We start from the raw sequence: 21,981 nt of genomic DNA, 5'->3' as shown, positions 1-21,981 counted from the left end.
GCTTCTTCTTGCTCAGCAACCAGCAGGGTCTTTTTGTCATCACACAATGAAAGCCCCCTAAATGTGAGCCGAAGTACACTCTCACCAAACTTCCAGGTGATCATATAGTAGGCAGAGAATTGGTATGTGTACTCGATCTGATTCTCTTTTGAAATGAGGTGATTAATGAGACTCTTCAACTTACCTAAAACATCCTATTTTTCTACCTTCTAGCCTTTGCTTTGATTACCTACTTCTTGATAATTGCTCTTTTGGCCCATTCTGGATTTTGTAGGAAAACTAAATATGGAAAGAAAAAAAAATCTGAGCACACTGGACTAATCTATTACACTAAGAAGGGGTTGAGTTGTGAAATATCAAACAAGAGAGCTAATATTTGATGCTAGAAGTAGCAGAGAGCCATATGGAGTATGTGTATGGTGGGGTGACATAATCAGACCTGTGCTTTAGAAAAATTAGTTTTCCATCTGTAGGGAGGATAGACTGGAGTGGTAGAAAGTTTAAAGGGGAAACAACAAAAAGGAGGCAATTGCAATATTCCCCGGGGTAGGTAATGAGGGCCTGGCTTCATAGTTCATATGACAATGCAGAGGCATTTCTGATCTCTCTTTTCAGTTGTTCAAACCTTTTCCCTCTTGAAATTTCTTTAGATTGCTTTGTATATAATTATTTACTTGGGTAATTGGAGACTGGTTTAGGATTTAAATTAATATCCAAAACTCCAAGAATTATATTTTATCAAGTTTATTAATAATCACTTGAAGTAAAAGAAATAAAAAAGGAAATAGAAGTAAAAAACAACAACTAATTTTCTAATAAGACCACATGAGTAAAACCTCTCCTGGCTCTTATCTCACACCACCTCCACCAAACCTGATCACAGGAAGAGGGACTGAGAGGTGGGGCTACAAAAAATTTATATTGTAAAAATTAAATCTCTAATAAAAATTATATTTTAAGAGATTTATTAATGATCATTTGAAATCAAGGAATAAAGAGGGTACAAAATAAAAACCACATGCCCATGGCCGATCAGTCAGTTCAAACATCCGCCTTACCACCACCAAGCTTGGGACTGGAAGTAAAGAGTTGGGACCCTTCACGTCCTTGCCTAATATCTCCTATCTACAGGAAGTACATAAGGACAGGAAGTCAATGGGCTCCTGGGAAATGTAGTTCTTTTTTTTAGGGAAATAGATTTTCAATTATACAATATTCTGCCTACATAAGCACATAATGTGAGAAAGAGAGTGGGGTGAATTGTAGTTCTGGGGATCAGATTCTAATTACACAATCTCCCCCTGTGATTCCCATGGAAAACATGTAGACATCTCCCAGGGCAGTCAGTCCCTTCTGGAGGTATAAACTACTTTAGTAAGTGATTTGTGGATTTCCCATACTTAATGTTAAGTATGGGTGTCTTCCCTTTCTGATGATTAAATTTACAAGTAAGAAGGGGAGAGTTAGTCCCATCTTCATACTGTCCAATGGAAATCTAGTATTTTTTTGTTGTTATTGTTCAGTTGTGTCCAACTTTTCCTGACCCCATTTAGGTTTTTCTTGACAAAGATACTAGAGGAGTTTGCCTTTTCCTTCTCCAGCTTATTTTACAAATGAGTAAACTGAGGCAAATGGGATTAAGTGACTTTCTCAGGGTAACACAACTAGTAACTGTCTGAGATCAGATGGAGTCTTCTTGACTCCAGGCCCAGCACTTTATCTATTACACTATCTATCAGCCCATCCTTTAGGCTGATGCAATACCCTACCTGGATATTAGCTTAGCTAACTTGAAGGCATGCATTCTTCCAGGCTATATTTCTGGTCAGCTTATTATGTGGCTTTTGGTTAGCTTTCAAGATGTTCCTGGGCATTCTTAAAAAAGAATTAGTCTTTTTCCTTCCCTGGTGGCAAACAATGGCAAGTTGCTGTGGACGTCAGGTGAGGGAGGGACTTGGGACCTAGTCCTACCCAGAATGGACATGAAGCCAAGAATGCATGGTGAAACCCCCCTAAATGTGGACAGATGTACACTCCCACCAACCTCTCAGCAGACAGAGAATAGATATGTATGCTCCCTATGATTTCCTTTTGAAACGAGGTGATGAATTGACGGGAGAGTTAGTTACATAAATGCTAGCTATTATTAGCAAAAACCACAATAATAACCATGGTAATCAGTCTTAGTCACCAGGCAAATAGAGGTTAATCATAATTATGAAGTGTAAGTGGGGAGTCTTTTTTGAGGAGTCTTCCTGATTTTAAACTCAAAAAACTATCCAAGTGCTTCTACTCAATTTCCCCAACAAAGCGTGGATATCTTTAGAGGATATACCAGTTTGGAAACTTTTAAAATGCAATTACAATTCAAATTTACTTTCCAATTACTTCAGGAAATTCCCTAAATACTCTCTCTTGAGGAGATGGCTGCTGCTTCATTTACCGTATCAATAAGACTTTTCAAGTGAGAATGACCCTAGGAAGGGCTTAATTAACAATAACTGGGAAGAAAAAAAACTGCCAATAGATAAAATATTAGAAAATCAGTGTGGAGCGTGTGGGGGGTGCAGTGGGGTGGGATTATGAATCAGATTCACTTTCCCTCTAGGATTCCCTTCTATTTGCACGGCTTTGTGTGTAGCTGACATCTAGTCTCCATTGTATGGATCTGGTATATGAATAGTTGACATTCTAGCCTTAAAATGGGAGTTCCTTGAAGTCAGGGACCATGTTTTGTTTTTCTTTGTAAATGTTTGTTGATTGACTGACTGCCCTAGGTTTATGCACTGTCTTAGTTAACTCACCAAGGATAGGTCATAGCATGTGGCAAATTTAGAAGCTTGGGTTATTGGTGTATACTCTAATTTCATTCCCTTTGTTGCTTCATCATCCAAAGAAGGCCACTTCCAGTGTCTTCCTACCCCCAACATACATTATATTTTTTCAGTTTATGGAAGTTTCCACATTTTTTTTTTGCCACTTCATAATATCCCTAGGGGAAAAAAATTCTTTGGCTTGGTAGTGATTGATATAGATGCTTATTACTCTTCAATGACTATTGGAATCACACTAACTTATTTGCTATTCCACTTTTCACCTCTATGCCCTTAATGCATTCTCCCCTCTCTGCTTCCTCTTGGATCCCCCACTTCTTTCAAAGCTTAGGTCATGTGATATTTCCTATGGGAATCTTATCTTGGCGGTTAGTCTTATATTATAACACTTCTGCTTTGTATTGTGTTCTCTGACACAATTGAAGTTCCTTTAGGAAGGGGAGTGCTTTTTTATTTTATCTGAATTTCCCAGGATATCCTACTATGTGTTTTGCACTTAGTAGGTGCTTAATGAATATTTATTGGATTGGCTTAGACAAAAATTTTCTTTTCTTCTAGAAGCAGATGTAACTTTTTCTATTAGTCATTTCTAAATTTCAATTTCAGGCTGGATGTAACAATCCAAATGATTTCTAGAAAATTCCTATATTCCTGAATTTAGTATTCCATGGTAGATACAAGCAAAAATACACTTGAGAGAATATCATATTCATTGTGTAAGGTAGACCCAACATTACACAGACGAGGCTCCTCCTATGCTCCACCAATATACCTTTAATGATATAATTTAATTCCCACATTATTAAATGTCATTTTTCTTTTGACCAGACTTATGATCTCACTGGCACATGGTGGTTGGGAAACAGCTTTTCTCACTGCAGATAGGCAACTACTTTGTAATTTATAGTCTTAGAGAGCTGAACAGGGCACTGGGATACTCAAAGACTTGCTCAAATCCCATCTCAGAAGGAAGAAGAGAAGAAGGAATATGCATTTATAGAGAGCCTACCATGTACCAGGCACATTATACCAGCTCTGAGAGGTAGGTGCCATTTTACAGTTGAAGGAACTGAGACAAATGACTTGCCCAGAGGTCATATAAGTAATTGTAATAATAATGATAATATTAATATCTAGCATTTATATAGCACACTCAAAACATCCTGACTCAAGACCCAGCACCCTGTCTGTTGTACAACCAGCTGTACCAGCAAAGAAGAGACTTGAGCCTAGATCTCCTTGACTTTAAGTCTAGGTCTCTACTGTCACACCATCTTGCCCTAGTTTGCCATTTAAACTCCTTCACAAACTGGTTTTTGAATTTAATATATTTTATTTCTCTTCCTACACTCTACTTTTAGCACAACTTTCCTACTTGGTGATACTTAGAATCAAATCAAAATCCAATATACCTCCCATTATAAATTATAACAAATAAATTATGTTATTAAAGAAGTACATAGATGTCACTATAAGGCAGAAAAAGCATATTTAGCATGATGACTTCTGATTTTTTTTTGTTTGTTTAAGAGAAATTTTTCACCAAAGCCTTTTCTGATCCCCAAAGTTTTCAATAAATCTATCAACCAGGCATAAGAAGATGATACTTCGCTGTTGTTTATGAAAAGAATACTTTGTATGATAACTTGACAGTGACAGATCTTTTCTTTTTTTATTTGTTTCTTGTCCTAATTTTATCCTTACTCGTCTTGATATGATCTGACTCAGTTGAGTCTCTCTCTAAACTTTTGATTAATTGAAGGAATGTATTTACATTGATTAATGGACACTTTGTCCATTTGAATGCTTGCTCCTTTATCCATTTTCTGTTATTTGGTGTCAATAGCTTTCCATGTCTGTGTTGCCCTAATTGTATGACATACTCTATTGTTTTTATTCTTTATTCTATTATGGTATTGATTTTTATATAAGCTCTATTCAATCGATGATCCAGATCAGGAGTTAGCAAGTTGCAGCCTAGTGGCCAACTCCTATCTACAGCCTATTTTTGTAAAGCCCACAAACTAAGGATGGTTATTACATTTTCAAATTTAAAATATAACAATATAATATTTTAACATTTAAAAACTATTTTTAGCTTTTAGGCCATCCAAAAAATAGACAAGGAGCCAGATTTGGCGAAGGGCCATAGTTTTTTAGCCTCTGGTCTTGATTGACTGTCTAGACTGTTGATTTGGAAATGACTTCTACCTTAGTAATCAGTCATTCTTTGTTATATTAAATGTTTTTGTGATGTCATTCAGTGCTCATCAGGTCTATTTGAGAATGATAGAAAGTGCTGGAGAGAAAGTTACTTCACTCTCAGAGGCAAAATCATAGAGTTTTGTGCTTGCTTGTGGTAACATCAATAAAAACATGAAGGGCTAAACTTTAGCCTATAGCATAATTCTTCAGTCTCTACTTTTATTTTCTTAAAGAATAGGACTTTTACATAAATGGGCAGATCTAAGACAACATGCACAGATCATAAAACATCAGAATTGGATAGGACTTTGGAATCCTTTTAGTCTATTCTATAAAAACTGAGGAAGACCCTACCCTTCAATCAACCTGACAAGTGGACATCCAGCCAGTGATTGAATTATATTATTGAGGGAAAAGATATACTATTTCCAGAGGCAGCCTATTCCACTTTGGGGGTGGTTTTAATTTCTATAAAATTATTTCTTATATCCAGTCTAATTTTATCTTTTTCCAGAATAAGATTAAAATTAATATACAATAATTCTAAGTATTATAAATAGAAGAAAATAAAAAGAACAAAAGTAAAAAGCCTGAGTAAAGAAAGTTTCCCAACTGCATGGGGGGGGGGGGCAGGCAAGAGAGGGGTTGGGTCACACAAAAACTTTATTTCCAACACATAAGGACATAATGTGAGAACAAAAGCGGGATTCTGGGATTTAGAGTCCTGGGGAGAGAATTCAAATTATACATCAGCTTTCATCCATTGCTCTTAGTTCCTTCTTCTGAGGCAGAACCACTGTTGGTAACAGTCTTGCCAAGAGGAGGGAGGGTCATCACAGAGGGAGGACCTATTTCTGGGAAAAACAGATGAGTAGGGAATTTATAATAGAGCAATTTCAGCAATTCAAGGTGTGTATATATTGCTGAAAGATTCATTTTTTAAACACCAAGTAGATCAATATAGAATTGCATGTTTTTTATTTCAGTAATGTAAAATTCAGTTGAATAAAGATGTAAAGAAAGTATATTAGCAGTTACATAGATAGTCAAGGAGGTATGACTGGCTTTCCTAAGCAAGGCAAACAAGGAAAATATAGGCTTTCAGTATGATATTTCTAAATTGACTATCTTCATCATTATCATCATATTCGTTATATAGTTAATAATGTTATAAATAGTTTGAACAAAGGAGTCCAGTGAGTCACTACCTAACTTCCTGGGAGGAGTTGTTGTTCATCCTTTGTTTTCAAAGGGGACCGGTGACATCATGGGTGATGTCTTGACTTGTTCATGAATTGAATTTAAATGAGGCAGAGTTGCACCAAGTCTTCTGCCTCACTTTTTCTTTGTGTTATCCAAGTCCGGTGGCAAGACAAAAGTCAGGACAATGCAGTGGATGACCTTGGTGTCTCTGATATCTGACCCAACTCTAAGCATGCTTCATGGCTATTGGAACAAATTGTTCTCATCTATCCATTTCATGGGAGGAAGTCTTTACATGCTTGAGGAATACAGTTTTCCTAGTTGTTCTTCCCTGGGTGATCAGTGATCATGTTTATTCCCCAAAGCCCTGGGTTATGATGGCTCTCTCACAAGGACAAGAGGCACAGTATCCTTGGCAGCACCATCTAAGTCCTTCTCCATCCTCCTCTGGTGTGCTTGTGTCAGGAGATCCTGATGCCTAGAATCGTTATTATTCACAAAGGTAATTTTGGGGCCTCATTTTAGAAATGATGACATTGTACTTTTAAAGATTTGAGACATTAAAATTATAGTAAAATGGACTGTTTAATAATTTAGAAGCACTTTTAGCATTAATTGAATTCTTTTGTTGTGTACCTGGTCGCTTCAGAGATGACCATTATCACTAGGTAGTTTATAGATTTCTGATATCTCCTACAATGCTCTTATTCACCATTTCCAAATTTAACCTTGCAGGTGCTGACCAAAGCAGACCTTCTCTCTGGAACTCCCTTAGTGTCTGAAAAAATGCAAATCTCTTTCCCTTAAGGGAACAAAGAGAGGCCCAGTTTGCAAATCAAATCTTCATCATTGACAGTAGTACCTAAATCAAATCAGATTTCTTCAATCTGTGATCTGGAGCCTTGCTGAATCCTAAATTTTCTACTTTTAGTTTGCCAAGAAAACTACTAGGTGAAAGCCTTAAGACTTGATACTTCCAAAACAAAGGATTCTGGAGAAAGTTTAAGAAATTATTTTCATGACTTGGACTATTTTCCCATATAGGCTAGAGTGTATGTAGTGTGTGTGTACATATATATATATATGTATATATATATATATATGTATATATATATATATATACGTATATATATATATATATAATATTCTGTGTCTGAATTTTCATGACCCCTTTTGGGGTTTTCTTGGCAAAGATCTTGGGGTAATGCCATTTTTCTCTCCCAAATTTTTCAAACGAGGAAACTGAGACAAGCAGGATTAAGGGTCTTACCCAGGATCACATAGCTAGGAAGTGTCAGAAGTTAAATTTGAACTCAGGAAAATGAGTCTTTCTGACTCCAGGTCCAGCACTCTATCCACTGTACAACCTAAATGCACCTGATTTATATATACACATACATAAAATCTCTCTATACATATACAGACATAAATAATATACACTTTCAAAAATATATATAGATGTATCTACATCTCTATATATGAATAATACATATACCTACACATGAGAGAAAGAGAGTGCCTCCAATTGAGACAAGACAATCTTGGGTAGAGAAAAGGAATTAGGACAGACCCCTTGTAGAAGGTAGTCCTTAAACTGAGTTTGGAAGGAAACTAGAGATCCTTCAGCACACATACAAAGTATATAGGAGGGCAGGAATCGAGAAGGGGTGGCTATGTTTAGAAAAGAGAATGATCCAACAACAGGGAAATGGGTTCCAGTCAAGAACACATGTGATAACCAGTGGAATCTTGCGTCGGCTATGGGAGAGGGAAAGGGGGGGGGGGAGGTGGGGAAGGGGAGGGGAGGAAAAGAAAACGATCTTTGTTTCCAGTGAATAATGTATGAAAACGACCAAATAAAATAATGTTAAAAAAAAAAGAGAATGAGTGTATTAGGCAGATGGGGTAAAGGTGAGAATGAGTGGTTCATAGAAAAAATATGGGATTAAAGACGAGGGAATAGATAAATTCAAGACGTGTTTAGGAATTCAGGATATAGCACCATATAAATCCCAAGCCAGAGAAAACAAATGGAAGAAATTCCTCCGTGTGAAATGGTTGATATATTAATACCATGTTATAGTTGAGATAGCCAAAAGATTAAGCACATTAAAGAAACTAAAAAATGCTTAACGTTATCTGTAAATTACCTTCTTTAATATATCTGTACAGGGTGTCCCTCAAATCTTAGTGCAATTTTAAAACTTTAAGAACTTAAAACTTAATTAAGAATTTTGAGACACCCTGTATAAACCCATTGTACAATGGGATAGAAATAAATACACCCTTCCATGTCATATCTTTTTTCTAATAGAAAATATTCAAAACTTTTCTTCCATTGCTTTTCCCCCTTGCTTTTCAGAATCCAGTTTTCTGCTGTCTTTGTTGTCAATAGCTTGAGGACTAAGTTGCTCAATAACTGTATTGATCTTCTTTTGTGATGTTTTACATGACCTGAGATCACCCAAAATTGAATAATGTTCGTTTTCTGCATCAGCTAGCTGAAGTGGCTGGTTAGCTTCATTAATCGTATTATCTACCTGTTGAAGTATTCCTTGCTCTAATGCATCTTGGTCATGGACACCAACTCCCAAATGCTTTTGCAGCTGAAAACCATAGACTAGATTTGCATCCTATTTGTATGCTACATTGGCTGTCCTTTTCTGGAGAATTCATAAACATCAGCCATTGAAGAAGTGGATTGCCTACTGTCCAAGGTGGGAGAGATAAAGCTTTCCTTTACTCTATCATAAGAGACATCATTTTCTTGACTAAATGCCCTTTCTAAAGAAAATGCTGAATATTTAAATAATAATTCTTTTGAGTTTGATCTAGGTGAAGGATATTATGCTCAGTGTATTTCAACTTATTATATTCATCCCAATACTCTAGGCCATCAAGATCCTGATACTGTCTTTCTCTGCATGATGCATCCTTCCTAGCTTTGTGCCATGTGGAAATTTGATAAGCATGCTATCTTTTTATAAAAGTCATTGCTAAAAATGTTAAAGAGCATGGAGAAGCCAAGCATAGATCACCAAATTACTTCCCTTGAAACCTCCAGCCACTATTAACAACTACTCTCTCATCTGGCCAACCAACCAATTTCAAATCCATCTCATTTTCATTCTGTGTTCTCCATAAGTATAGTGTGACATATTTTGGATGAAGAAATGAATGAATGAATGAATGAGTGAGCGAATAAAGGGATTAAAAAGAATTCATTCAGCAGTTACTATGTACCAAGCATTGTTCTAAGAGCTGGGGATACATAGAAAAGAGAATAAAATCCCATCTCAAATGAAATAATACAGACGTGACTTTTCCCATTATTTTTTCAGTACTTCATGGGTTGGCAAAAGGAATTAAATGAGAATCTATGGGGAATTTTGAGGAAGCCACAGATGACACACAAAGGCCAGCAGATGACACAGAGGAAGACTCAAATACACAAAATACATATATATATCAACAAATTTTATCTTTTAATGTCATAAATATATACAATTTCTTTTTAAAAGTTAAAATAAGTAAAAAGTTAAAGATTGTGAAAAGAACGTGAAAACCAGCAGACCATACACAAAGGCTAGAAATGTAGAGATGATTTAACATTGATCTATGACCTGTGGCCAAACACTTAACCCAAATTTTACAGTAAAGTCCTGTAAATATCCCATAAAAGAAAAAGAAAAAAATCAGGCTTCTCTGCAGGTATGAAGGGAAGGTCAAAAATTGTATGTGGTTTTTCCAGATTGAAAGGTGCCATCCCCTAATCCTCCTCCCCTTTAATGTGAAAGAGATATCTGTATTTGTGAACCTCTTAGCACAGCGTCCCACACATTGTGGGCACTTAATAAATGCTTATGCCTTTCCCTTCCCTCAAGGAAACTATATTTTAAAAGAGGAGAGACCCAATGTGAGGGTGGGGTTCAGCTTCAAGAAAAGATTTTAAAACCCACCTATATTTAGTGTATAATAGCAAGTTAGAAGACAAGGTCTAGGAGCCCTTAGGGCACATCAGCAGGGTGGATAGGGATGCGCAGGGCTCCCAGGGCACATTAGCAGTGTAGAAATTGAAGTACAGGAGGAGATACAGCCAGGTAGGATAATTTTGTTACTGCCAGATTATATACGTATAGATAGATTTACATATGTAGATACATGTATACATAGAAAACTGTCCACAATGAAGTCCGTGTTTAAATTCATAATTTAAAAATATATGTATATGTCTCATATAAAAAAGCTTTGCTCATCCCCCACCTAAATTTAGTAACCATATCAGAAAAGAAAAAAGTTAATTTGGAATGTTCTATTCTTGACGAAACCATGGTGACTTTTTGTAATCACGAGTCATCTACAAGTCATTTCTTTAATGAGGCATTACAGAATTTTCTAAAAATTAAAGTCAAACGCATTGGCATATGGTTTGCAGACTTTCTTTTCTTTCAGTTTTTAAAAAATCAAGACATTTCTGTTTCTCTAATCTTCCCTGATCCCTAATCTCTCATTTTTTAAAATAAAAATTTTCAAGTATCATTGACAGTGGCAATCGCATGTGCCAGTTTTTTCAGTACTTGAGGATGTAGTTCATCTGGGCCAAGTGATTCAAATTCATCAAGGTGCTCTCTTACTGAACTGGGCCATCAGCTCTCTAGTAAACATTTTTGTTCAGTCATATCCAATGCAAAAGCTATTCTCATGGCAGGGAAAACAGGAGCAAGATAACTATTGAGTACATCTACCTTCTCTTACATTTACTTCAAGAAAAGGATGCACCCCACCTTCTCTCACCCATCTTTTTCTCTAAATATAACTAAAGTAAAAAAAAATCAGTCAAACAAACAAAATCTCTCTTTGTTCTTCGTTTCTCTGAACATCATGAGCTTTAGCACCCCATACATATCATTTTATAGGGCTGGTTCAACAATTTTATTAATGCTCTGTTAAGAGATTTAATTTTTATCTTCTCAAAATTTGTTTTAAAAACTTAGATTGGCTGCTCAGTTCCATGTGCATCCACACTGGTTTCTTCAGACAAATCCAAATATTCCTTCTCACTGGAATTGTTACTGTTTGTGTTTTCATAATTTAATTCTTGAATAAAACCCCAAAGTCAAAGCCAAGATGGTGGAGTGATAGGAAGTAGTTCAGTAAACTCCTCTACCTGAATTCTCACTACTAGATCTAGAAAATTCTCCAGATAGAATTCTGATGAAGGAAATCCAGAAAAAGTCAAGGAATACTTTGTCCAAACCAGGTTGTCATAGGGAAACTGATAGGGTAGTTTACTAACAGTGGAAAAGAGGTTCAAGAGAGGAGCATGCTCTTTGTGGGATACTCTAGAGCCCAGGGAGAGGCCATGCACTGCTAGGGCACCTCCAGACCCATACCAGCATAGTGCCATGAGGACAGATGCTAAATAGGAGCTTGGTTGCCCACTACTCCACCCTGGGTGAAGTGGGAAGGGGACCTGACCTTCAAAGTATGTGGAAAAGGATGAAGTTCAAAAGTCATTCATCCATCAGCAGCAGTTGTGTGACTCAGATCTCAGGTGCAAAGTAGGGTCTCACTTCCACCATCTAGTCCAGTTTGTGATGGAATAACCGTGAGAATCCCAGATCAAAGGGGAATCTATAATTCAACTTTATAAGGGTAGAGTCCAGTAGCAAGCTAATACTACTCAGATCCAAATCCAGGTCAGGCACTTGCACAATTCAGATCAGGATGGCAGCAATAAGACTCAGACCACTTTGGGAGAATTAAAAGCTTGTAGCCCTAGCCTGTCCCTGAGATCCTGAAATAATACAAAAATCAATACCCCAAGAAAGCAGCAACAGAGCTAGCCCAAACATTCCCTCCAGAAGTGCCACAGGGCTCAGCTCTAACATCAGATTCAAAGTCGAGAAGTAGCCTGGAAGAATCAGCAAACAAGAAAAGAACCCCATCATATCCCAGCTATGATGGTGGCAGAGACACTCAAGACATAAATGCAGAAGAGTATAACTCCTGAATGTCCATAAACAGTTCCACAGAGTAAAACACAGTTTGGGAACAAACTCAATTAGGATTATAGGAGAAGATAAAACAAGAATTAAGAGAAAAGAATATTAAAATGCTTTAATAAATGGAATAAAAACTCTTGAGGAAAAAATGAGAATCATTAAATGAAAGAACTAGAAAGGGAATTACCAGCTCGACATAAGAGATAAAAATCCTTGGCCATGCAACAAAATCCCTAAAAATTGATCTGGACCAAATAAAAATCAATGACTCCAAGAGATAACAAGACACACTAAAGCAATCCAACAGGATGAAAAGAAGAAGAAATATAAGGTGTTTTAGCAAAAACAACTGACTTAGAAAGTAGAGTGAGGAGAAAAAATTTAAGGATCATTGGACAATATGAATGCCATGGACCTGCCCCCACCCCCCACCGCAGCACACAGAGAGCCTAGATATCATATTTAAGAAATATTAAAAGAGAATTGCCCAGGTCTTTTAGAACCAGAGGCCAAAGTAGTAATAGAAAGAATAGATTGGTTAACTCTTGAAAGAAACTTCAAAATGAAAATTGCCAGAAGCATCAAAGCCAAATCCAAAATTCATAGGTGAAAGAAAAAATACTTCAAGCAGCCAAAGAGAAAGAATTCAAGTATCAAGGAATAATAGTCAATAACACACATCATAATATGATATACCAGAAGGCAAAGACTATGAACTTAAAGCCAAGAATAACATACCTAGCAAAACTGAGTATAATACTTCAGGGGGAAAAATGGATTTATGACAAAATAGAGAACTTCAAAGTATTCCTGATGGAAAGACCAGCACTACAAAAATAATTTTTTTTAATTACAAATACAAGAGTGAAGAGAAATGCAAAAAGGTAAATATGAATACATAATTCTAAAGGACTAAACAAGGATAAACTGCTTACATTTAATTTTGTGTCATCTCTGAACCTTATCATTGTTAGGTTTTATAGAAGAAATCTAATTAAATAAGGCCTGAGTTTGGTTCTGTTATTTCTTGATCTTAAGAGAAAAAAAAAGACAAAAGGAATATACCAGAGAGTGGTGGAAAGAAAAGAAGTTAGAGAAAATCATCTCAAATAATCAGGTTGCATAAGTAGCCATATATACAAACAAGGAGGAGGGAGTTCTGGGAAGAGGTGACTGTAACTTGAATCTTACTCTCATTTGAACTGGTCAAAACAAGGAAAAAAATACAGGTACACACACATAGCTGGGTACAGAAAAACAGGAGGGAAAGAGAAAAGGGAGAGGGAGAATTAAAGGGAGGGTGGATTAAGAGATTAGTGCTAAGCAAAACAAACTCTAAGTTTGTAAACTCTTTTTGAAGTGACATGGTATGGGAATCTAAAGGGAAGCCCATCAACTGGGAAATGGAAGAATAAATTATGGTATAACTAGGATTCCAGAAGACTAATGATGAAACGTGCTCCTCATAGATGAAGGACTCATAGTCCTGCAAAATGAGGCAAATCCTTTTTAAGGCCATGGCCAATGTAGAAATTTGTTTTGATTGACTATACATGTGTGTAATGGATTTTGTTTTTCTTGTGTTCTCAATGGAAGTGGGAAGATGAGAAGATAGATTTTAATTTGTATATATAATTTATAGAATATTTATATAATTTATTCATAATAAATTAATATGAAAGTTTATACAATATAATTCTATATATCATCTCATTCTCCAGCCCCAACTTTACTCTCACTTGAATTGGTTATAAGAAGCAAGAACACACACACACCCACACACCCACACACCACATCACACATAGTTGAGTACAGAAATGTATTTTACTTAACAGAGAAACATTAGGGAAAAGGAAGAGGGGAGGCAGAATTAGAGAGCAGGTAGGTTGAGATTAGCGCCAAGCAAAACAAATTCTAAGGTTAAAATCTCTCTCTTATGAGTGTGAAACCCCCTACCCCCTTTCATGATTATAATAGTATTAGCTTTTATGATTATTTTCATAACCCAATCATTAGCTTTGAGTCAAATAATATAGTTTGCTTTATAAAAATCATAAGCATTCGCTAAGAAAAAATACAGTTTAGGGTGGTATCAAATCTTGTCTTAAACTTAAGCCTATAATGCAAAAGTTCCCACTTAGCCCACCACACCCTCTTTTTTTAATATAACAAAATTTTCATATAACAAGATAATTGGATAAGGAGTGGAGGACTAACAAGATAGTCAAATGGGCACCCAACTGCTGACTCCTAGTATTTCATAATAATTGTCATCAGAAAAACAACTAGCCCCAGCCCCTTATTGTAGAAGCCTTGGAAAAGTCAGCTGTAATAATAAACACGTGACCACCCATAGTGATTTTTAAAAATACTTTCTAGTTTAATCAGCACATGCTTCATTATTAAGAACTGCCCATTTGTTGATTATATTTGCTGTTACTGTGTCATCAAGTTTCTTGGCATAGAAAAGATTATCTCCTATGGCTTGGGGTCTCTGGTCCTGATCTGGACCAGGGTCTGGCTTTGTTGGGAGTTTTGGTCATCTCTCAATAAACCTATTTAGCTTGGAGATTTTGTATTGGTGTGATAAAATTTCCTACACTCTCTCTCTGTTGGTACATATATATGTATATAATTATGCATATACATATATATACATATAAATACACACACACACACATATATGTATATATAAGCCATACACCCATACTTACGTGGGAACACTGATCAACTATAATTCCTGAAGAGTCATGAAAAAATATGCTGCCTACCTCCTGACACAGAGGTGATTTTATATATCTATATATCTAATATCTATATATTACATATACACATATACATATATGTGTATGTGTGACCATGTGTTACACATATGATATATATGATGCTACATATTATGTGCATGTATATATATGTGTGTATATATGTGTATATATATAAACAGTATATATACACACACACACATATATGGGTGTGTGTATATAACATAGCCAGTGGAAAGCTTTGTTTTGCTTGATGTGTAATTGGAAATCTTGTGCCTTTGAACTACATTTCCCAGGAGCCCACTGACTTCCTGTTGTTACAAGCTGACGTAGACAGAGATAAATTGGGTGGTCTTCTGTGGCTAGCGCTCTTTCTTTCCTGGGGTTGCCACTTTGGTGGAGTGGGCTGTTTGAAAAGTAGATTAGCCATGGGCACATGGCAAATTTTGTTACCTTTTTATTTTGTTACTTCTAGTGATTATTAATAAATCTTATAAAATATAGTATTTAAAATTATTGTATATTAATTTTAATTTTTACACTGACTATACATTCTTATAGCAGGATTTTTTTCCCTTTCTCCACTAGGGGTGGAAGTACGGAAGGAAGTGGAAAGGAGAGAAGCTGATTTTTCTTTGAAGATAAAATAAAATTTAACATAAACAATTAAAACAAGAAGCTCACAACCTTCCTAGACTGACTTTTGTTGTAGAAATTCAGTCTGAGAGAGTTTCACCTATACTTCTGAATTCTTTGAAATATGTTTTCCTAAAAGATGCATATCAGACTAGAATATTTTTTCCTTCTTTATTACAAATTCTCTTACTCCTTCTTTGTCAAAAGCAGAGAAGCTAATAATTTCTTGACTTGCCTTAATGATGATTTCATCCTCCAAAAACCGAAGAAACAAACAAAGAAAAGATCTTGTTTTAAGTAGAAGTCTCATTTAGTCATTAACTTCCATTTGCTCAAGTCTAGTTTTTAGAGAATTATTTTCTTTATTGAGTTTTTGTGCCTTTTTTAAAATCCTGAGGCCAATTTTGTCTGTTAAGGTGCTATTTTCCTAAATATTTTTGTGCCTTTTTTTACTAAGCTGTTAATTCTCTTTTCATGATTTTCTTGCATCACTCTCATTTCTTTTCCAAAAATTTCTTCTACTACTCTTCCTCCCCCCTCCCCCCTTTTTAATGCTTTTAGTAAGTCTTGCAGTTCTTGGGTCCAAATAGCATTTTTTTTTGTGTTGATCTTCTTTGTTACCATAGTAATTTCTTTTGTCAAGTTCTTGTTGTTGTTAGTTCATTTGTCTAGCCTTTTTCTTCACTTTGAACTTCATGTTAAAAGTTGGGCTCTGCTCACCTGGGAGTGGGGAGGCATCATGAGAAGATTTTTCCCCCCTATTTTTGCCAGTGTTAGTTCCAGGGGTCTGCAAGTTTCCAGTGCTTCCAAAATTATTGTCTTATTGTGTTACTGTGAGAGAGGTATGGTCACTGCTCTCCTGGTCTGCTTTCTAGTCATTACCCTGGTGTGGGGGGACCCTGTTCCCCTGTAGCTATAATATAATATTAGTGCTCCTCTTGGCCATAGAACTGTAGCCAAGTCCTCTGCTCTCTTGTGAATGATCACAAGAACTGTTATCCAGAACTGTTTGTGGGCAATTGAGTTGCCAATCAGTGCCAGCTGTTCCTAATGCCAGCAAAGGATCCCCTGTAATCTCTTTCAGACCAATTATCTGACCACCTTACTATTTCTTGGTTTAGAGCTCCTGAAGATGTTGCTCTCAGGGCTACCTCCATGGCCCAACACTGGTGTTGTATCCACCCTGGTGTTACAGACCTTTCCCGTGGATCTCTTAAGTTATCTGAGGGAGGAGAATTGTCTCCCTTGGATTTTTTTGCTGAGTGGTTTGAGGCGTTATTTTAAAGTTGTTAGGAGAGGAATGTTGGGAGTGTTCAGCTGGGTCTTGGCCTGAATTCCACCAACTTGGCTCTGTCACAAAGGAAATTCCTATTGTGGGTCAGATTTTCACTAACATGGAAGAACTGGTGCTGGGGGGAGCAAGGGGGAGAATAATCAGATCCTTATTCAAATTCTAGAAGAGAAGACAAAGTCTAAGAAGAAAGTTTTTGTTTTTTAAATACAAATTCTGATAGTTTCATTCTTTTGTTAAATCTATGATCCTTATTCAGTAGATATGTATTCACTAAGCACATACTACAAACAAGACTGTTAGTTGTTACGGAAAAAAAAATAAGACATGATCCCCTTCTCTCAAGAAGCTTATAATCTAGGCATTCTATAATCTCCTACCCTGCATGTTTGCTAACAAATGTTCATAAGAAATTCAATATCTGATGTACTTAACTTCTGACCAATAGCAGATTAAATATGGCTAGAATTTTATGAAGCCAAAACATCTCTATAAGTGACTGATATCTCCGTTTTTCACCCAGATGTCTGATTTCCCATAGACATATGTATGTCAATGTGAAATGCATTATCAACTTTCCATCTATAAAATGAGAGTCAAAGGAACCCCTAGGGGGAAGACACGTTAAGAAAATATGTTCTGCATTCACAAGGGCATTTATTTTATGGCTATTTTTTTTCCTGAGGAAGTTTTCCACCATCATGAGAACTACATATTTATTCTGTTCTGAATCTCTTAAGAAAATCTATTGTTTGGCTAAATAAAATTTGATTCTTAGTCTTATTTACAAAACTTCCCCGTACCAACTCTACATTCCAGCCAACCTGGACTACCAGCACAATTGTCCAATTTTAACACACTATATCCCACCACCATGCATTCCCTTAATCATTTCTGATTCTTGGAGGGTGGTCCTGTTTCCTCTTTGCTTTCTAGAATCCTTCTCTTTCTTCAATCACATTTGATCAGTGAAGCCTTTTCTTCTCATCCTACTCAAATCTGTTTCTTAGAATCCCTAGCTTTCCCTCCCCACCCCCCAAATCCTTCCCTTCTGCCTTAGAATCAATACTAAGTTTTGATTCCAAGATAGAAGAAGGGCTTAGGCAATTGGGCTTAAATGACTGGCTCAGGGTCACTTATCTAGGAAGTATTTTAGGCATATTTCAATCCAGGACCTCCCATCTCCATGCCTGGCTCTCTCTCCATTGAACCACTTAGCTGCTCCATTCATGGCTTTCTTTAAGAATCAGATCAAATGCCATCTGGTGCTGGGAGCTCCTAGTAAGCCCTAAGCTTCTAGGGGCTTCCTCTCTAGGGTCTGTATCTATTTACATGTTGTTTCCTTTGAGATTAAGGGCTATTTGTATCTTCATTGCTTAACATAATGCCTGATACATAGTAAATGATTAGTAAATTCTTGTTCATTAACTGGTTGTCCCTAGTGTTCTTTTCCTATTCAGTCTTCCTTGTACTTAATAAATATTTGCTAATTTTGTTGAATTAAAAAGTAGTAATGATAAAGACTTACATTTAATGACATTTTAAAGTTTACAAAATACTTAAACATATTATCTCATTTAAATCCCATCATGCCCATTTTAGAGATGACTTGATTATAGCCACACAATTATAAGTGTCAAAGGTAAACCCAGATCTTCCTGAATTCAGGTTCAGTTCTCTTTGACTTGGAGGCTGAGGACCAGATTTTAAAAAATTCCCAGATCCACCAGTTACTTAGAATGTGCTCTTGGACAGATAACAATCTTTTTGAGCATCATATTCCTCATCTTTAAAATGAAGATAAGGGTACCTGTGTCACTTGCATCATGGGATTTTTCTAAAGAAGGAAGAAATTTCTAATCCCCAAAGCTTTATGTAAACATGAACTGTCATAATTTAATAGACATTTAATATAATAATAGATAAATGAGGCATTAGAAAATAAGCCTATTTCTTTTGTGGCTGTGAGAACTGGACATTGTTATTCTGAATTTCTAAGTGCAGAACAGCCCTGGCTCATTTGACCATGCAGAGTTTTATTACTGATATAATGAATGTTTTATTAATTAAAAGACAAATGAGGCAATTTAAAGCTACCATGTGACTCTTCATGCTGTGTGATCCCTTTATGAAGATAAATAGCTCATACGGTATTGCTTTCTTGCTTCTGGAATGACATAAATTCCTTCCTTCTTCTCATACTTAAATCTGGGAAAATGAGGACATATTCAACCTTTGATAGTAGTCTCCTTAATCAAAAATAGGCAGGCATCTAGCTTTAAAAGCTCTTTTTCTAGTAGAGTAGCTTTGAAGAGGCATATATAAATGCCTCGAATTATCTAATTGGTGTTTGTCTTCTCAGGAAGAGAGTGATGAAAACCATCAATTTCCCCCTTCGTTTAATCTTGCACCTGTTGATAATGATGATACCAGTTCTACAGTCAGGGTGGCCATTTTAATGGATCTCTGGTCCCTCTTATACTTACTTTTGGAAGACACTGTGCTGAAAGTTAGCGCCAGCTGAGCTCCAGGGAAAGAGAATGTGCTCAAAGGAAGAATGGAAGATCCAAATATGACTGTGAGGAAAAGGAAAAGGAAGTCATTATGATCAGACACAGGGCACAGAAAAATATCCCAAAGGTGGCAGGAAAATGAGTGAAAGAGGATTTCCCATTCTACTCTGCCTCTTATATTTGTATACTACATTTGCCTAAGGATAAGTCACCTGCGTTTTTGAGTGAGGCATTTTCTACCTTTTAAAAAATGAAAGTCTTTGAATATACTCAATGGACTTTGTAAAAAATAGGCTTTAAGTAGATCAGTTGCTTATGTGTAAGCCAATTGATATGAGCCTCTCTCTTCATTAATGGAGATCAACAGCCTGTGCTTTTGGGAGGGGAGTGGGAAAGCAGGGGAAAGAAGAGAGATCTGGTCTTCCCAGTTTCTTTAGTCTCTTTAAAATCTTCTAGTTTCTTTCTTCCAGAGAAAGGATGAAAAGTGCCAGGCTCTTCAGATTGCTGAAGGAAGACAATATTCTGGGAAGAAGCTGACATGACGTGATCATGACCTTATTCTCAGCTTGCTGTAATATACTTCTGGGAATTTCAATTTGGGTGAGATGTGATATTTTCTACCTCCTGCCCTCTGTCTCTGTCTTTTCTCCTCTGTCTCTGTCTCTGTCTCTGTCTCTGTCTCTGTCTCTGTCTCTGTCTCTGTCTCTGTCTCTGTCTCTGTCTCTGTCTCTGTCTTTTCTCCTCTGTCTCTGTCTCTGTCTCTGTCTCTGTCTCTGTCTCTGTCTCTGTCTCTGTCTTTTCTCCTCTGTCTCTGTCTCTGTCTCTGTCTCTGTCTCTGTCTCTGTTTTTTCTCCTCTGTCTCTATCTCTGTCTCTGTCTCTGTCTGTCTGTCTGTCTTTATCTAAGATACCTCACTCACAAATTAGAGAACTCCTTCAATCTGTATTATCTGGTTTGCATTTTCCTGTGTATATGTTTTTTGCTTGCTGTTTTTTTTTTTTGCTTATCAACCTGGATCCTTTCTTATTTGATGTTTATTCATTGTTGAACTGGTATTTGGAGCCAAGATATAAAGCCTGGATAAAAATCTTGGGGTTTCCCTTTCCCCATTAAGAAATATCAATCAGGAGTTTGGCTTGAACCTGAAAATTATATCCCCATGCCTGATAATAATTAAAGAAGCAGATAGCTGTTATTCTAGCCTGCTATTCCCTTTTTTGAGCAGAGCAAAATGGAGGTGTCTGGCCCCAACCTCACGCATTCCCTCCCGGCAGGAATTGTAGTCTTCTTTAGAGAAGTGGTAGAGATGTATCTGTTTTTGCCTCTCTCCCAGCCAAATTGAGGCAGCCTTGCTATATATGAAAAGGGCAGGAAAGCAGCTGAGCTATCTGTAGAAACAAATGAACTTGCCCCCAATGGAGATTGCCTCTGTATCATTTCTCAATTTGCATAGCCTTACTGGAGAATCATCCTTTATAAAAAATGAGGTACTCTGAAACCCAGAGCTTGTTGCTGATAATTGGACAAATGACCATTGCCTACTTATGACAGCTAAGGAGATAAAGTTTTGGGAAATGTAATGGATTGTCATCATTTAAGTTACCATATGGTTTAACTGTGGGGAACTAACTCTTTACAGGGAAGAGTTGTTGAAAGAAAAGGCTAACATTTAGAGAAAAAAATTCCCAGGATGATCAGTGTCTCTCTCTCCTCTTGCCGGGGAAGGGGTAACTTAGGGCCATCGTCCCAAGGGAGCAGAACTGGGGCAGTTGTCTCCAGTCTTGGGGTCTTCTGAATATCTGAAGGAATACAACTCTACTTCAGTCAGAAACTACACCTGAGAATGAAGATGGAGAAAAGGATGCCTTGAGTGGAAGTACCAGGAGAGGCAGCCATACCCTTAGTCTATTTACTTTTGTTTAAATGTTTACATCAGCTTTATAAGCAGAGAACACCACAGGTATTTGACAGTTTGAGTGAGTTTGGGTGTAGTTGGGAGAAAGCAATTGAGAGGGGTGTATCCCTGGAGAGGAGAGAGAAAGAGATTTAATACTGAGGTGCTTTACCAGGTGTTGTCTCTAGCTGGGGGCTCAGAGATAAGTGAAAAAAAAAAAGACCGTAATAGATTCTTTTTTCTGTTACAGCTTCTTTGAACAGAGAGAACTCAGCAAGGCAATGAATTCGTAATAAATATTTTTGTTGTTGTTCAGTTGTTTTAGTCATATCTGATTTTTCATGACCCTATTTGGGGTTTTTGTGGTAAAGACACTGGAGTGGTTTGTTATTTCCTTTTCCGGCTCATTTTATGGATTAAGAAACTGAGGCCAACAGGCTTAAGTGACTTACCCAGGGTCACATAGCTAGTATGTGTCTGAGGCCAAATTTGAACTCAGGAAGATGAATCTTTCTGACTCAAGACCTGGTACTCCATCCAGTGAACCATCTAGCTGCTCGAATTAGTAAGAGAGTGGAGAGCAAATAGAAATGGATGAACACTCCTCATCATCACACCACCCAGACACTGCTATTTAA

Source organism: Monodelphis domestica, chromosome 7 (genome assembly GCF_027887165.1).
Source record: "Monodelphis domestica isolate mMonDom1 chromosome 7, mMonDom1.pri, whole genome shotgun sequence".
NCBI lineage: Eukaryota > Metazoa > Chordata > Mammalia > Didelphimorphia > Didelphidae > Monodelphis > Monodelphis domestica.
Note: the sequence above shows the minus strand (reverse complement) of the source record.